Source organism: Nicotiana tabacum, chromosome 10, assembly GCF_000715075.1.
Source record: "Nicotiana tabacum cultivar K326 chromosome 10, ASM71507v2, whole genome shotgun sequence".
NCBI lineage: Eukaryota > Viridiplantae > Streptophyta > Magnoliopsida > Solanales > Solanaceae > Nicotiana > Nicotiana tabacum.
In genome coordinates this window covers 38963184-38966483 of record NC_134089.1, presented here as the reverse complement: position 1 = coordinate 38966483, position 3300 = coordinate 38963184, and positions in this window count along the sequence as shown.

Below are 3300 nucleotides of genomic sequence, written 5' to 3'. Positions count from 1 at the left end.
TTGTTGGGAAATTCATCATCTGATGAAGAATTGAAGGCACTGCTCTCATGTTGTGTATCCATGGTCTCACGATGAGCGCATTGTACCTCATGTTACCTTCGATGACATAGAACTTTGTATCTTGTATAGTCCCGGCTACGTTTGCTGGCAGGATAATCTCAACCTTTGTTGTTTCACTTCCCATGTTGAAGCCATTTAGGACCCGAGATGCAGGTACAATCTGATCTTGCAGGACGAGTTATTCCACGACCTTCGATCTGATTATGTTTGCAGAGCTACCTAGATCCATTAAAACACTTTTAACTTGAATTTTATTTAAAAGGATAGAGATTACCAGTGCTTCGTTGTGAGGCTGAGATATGCCTTTTGCTTCCTCGTCATAGAATGATAAGACGTCCTCGGACATATAGCTCCAAGTCCATTTTGCTCTGGTGATTGATACTTTGGTGGGTTTGAATACAAGTCGTTGAGGGACATCAGCTCTGCCAATGATCATGTGGATTACATGTTGTGGTTCTTCTTGTTCATTTTTCCTTGCACCTCTCTCCCTGAAGTGATTCTTAGCCCGATCACTTAGGAATTCTCGAAGGTGGCCCTCATTGAATAAATGAGCCACTTCTTCCCTTAGTTGTCTGCAATCTTCTGTTCGATGATTATGTGTGCCATGATACTTGCACATCAAATTCGGGTTTCTTTGAGAAGGATCGGTCTGTATAAGCCTGGCCACTTGGTGTCTTTGATTCTCCCAATAGCTGAGACAATCCTCGATGCATCTATGCTAATGTTGTATTTTGATAATTGAAGAGCCTCGGGGGGGGGGGGGGGGGGTATGCTTATCGAACCCACTCTTACTCATGAGTCCCCGAGAACTTTAGCTTCGATCGTTTCTCCGGTCATTTCGAGGAGTGCTCTGACCCGAGTTGTTGCTTCTCCGAGGGGGCTCCCAACTGGTCGTCCTCGACCCTGATTTTTGACTGGTAACGATTGTGCACATCCGACCAAGTCATAGTTGGATACTCAATTAAGTTCTACTTTAATTGTCAAGATGCAATCGAGCTCCTTTCATGCAAACCCTGCATAAAGGCCCGAGACCGGTGGTAACTCCATTTGCTCTATCTGGAACCTAGACACGAATTCTCTCAACATCTCATCGTTCCTCTGCTTTATCTTGAAGACGTCCGATTTTCTCGTGGCCACCATTATGGCCCCGAGGTGCGCTTTCGCAAAGGCGTCTGCTAACATAGCAAACAAATTAATAGAGTTAAAAGCTAAGCTATCATACCAAATCATAGCTCCTTTCGATAGTGTTTTACCAAACCTTTTCAACAAATCTGATCCAATTTCACCGTCATTCAAGTCATTTCCTTTGATCCCACAAGTGTATGAATTAATGTACTCGTTAGGGTTGGTTGTATCGTTATAATTGGGTATATCGGGCATGCAAAACTTCTTGGAAATAGGCATCAGAGCCAAACTCGGGGGGAATGGTTTTTGTATGAACTTTTTGGCATCTAAACCTTTCAAGATCGTAGGTGCCCGCGGTATTTGATCAACACGGGAGTTGTAAGTCTCCACCTTTTTGTCATTGTCTTCAATTTTCATTTCTCCGGACTCGATCCTCTTGGTAAGCTCCTCAAGCATTCTTATAATTGTGGGATCAGTCCCCGAGCCACTTTTATCGGGCCTTTCTAGCGATGGTTCAATACGCCGAGTGTTTACTGGTTAGGCTGTATTCGGAGTCTTATTCTGACTCTGAAGTGGCACGATGGCGACTTGCTGAGCTTGCAGCATCTCAAATATCACTTGGAGTCTGATTTCCCCATCTCTTATTCCTTGCGTTCTTTGGCAACCGGACCGGGCTTCTCCGTGTATATTTCCTTCGGGGTTCGTGCATAGATCCGCATTCAAAACAATGTGCTAACTAACATCAACGGGTTCTACATTTGGCACTTTCCCTAGGTTTATCGGTGGTACATTGACCCCTGTGTTGCTGTTTTCTCCAAGACCTTCGTTGTCATGAATGGGTGCGTTTTGTGAGCTAGACATGTTTCAGTCTGAGAATTAAATAATCTTGACAAGAAAAAGCGTAAAAATAACGTGTGTAATGAGAATCAATAAAGAAATAATTATTATTATCTTTAGCCCTACGGTGAGCGCCAAACTGCTTACCTCGAAAATACGAGTAACAATTAAATTTGATTAGTGGTTTTAAAGATATGTGATTTACTTCAATACCAATTAATAATCAAGAAATATGAAGTAGAAATGAAAGATAGAAGTGAATCAAACCAATGTTACTTGACAGCAGTGACCTCGAGATTAGTGACCTCGAGATGGGCTTAGAGAAATAAGAATAATTAGGTAAGAAAAGTAAAGTAAGAACAGTAGAGCTAAAGGATAATTCTGATGAACAATAGGCAAAAGGTAGAGAGTATATTCTTTGCTCAATGATTAGATGATGTTACAAATGATTGGGGTCCCCTTTATATAATAAGGGAATCCCTAAATAAGGTATATTTCAATTTACAGTAAGAAATATTCTTTGTATAGTTGTCTAACCGCCTAGTACGGAATCGTACAATCTTATTCTGGTTTCCACATTTGGCATTTTCCCTTGGTTTATCGGTGGTACATCGATCCCTGCGTTGCTGTTTTTTCCAAGACCTTTGTTGTCATGAATGGGTGCATTTTGTGAGCTAACACATGTTTCAGCCTGAGAATCAAAAAATCTTGACAAGAAAAAGCGTAAAAACAACGTGTGTAATGAGAATCCGTAAAGAAATAATTACTATTATCTTTAGCCCCACGGTGGGCGCCAAACTGTTTACCTCGAAAATACGAGTAACAATTAAATTTGATTAGTGGTTTTAAAGATATGTGATTGACTTCAATACCAATTAATAATCAAGAAATATGAAGTAGAAATGAAAGATAGAAGTGACTCAAACAAATGTTACTTGACAGCGGTGACCTCGAGCTTAGTGACCTCGAGGTGGGCTTAGAGCAATAATAATAATTAGGTAAGAAAAGTAAAGTAAGAACAGTAGAGCTAAAGGACAATTATGATGAACAGTAGGCAAAATGTACAGAGTATGTTCTTTGTTCAATGATTAGATGATGTTACAAATGATTGGGGTACCCTTTATATAATAGGGGAATCCCTAAATAAGGTATATTTCTATTTACAGTAAGGAATATTTTTGGTACGGCTGTCTAACCGCCTAATACGGAATCGTACAATCTTCTTCCGGGATTTGCGCCATGATATTGGGGACGTGGCAGGAATCTAGCTCATTCTGT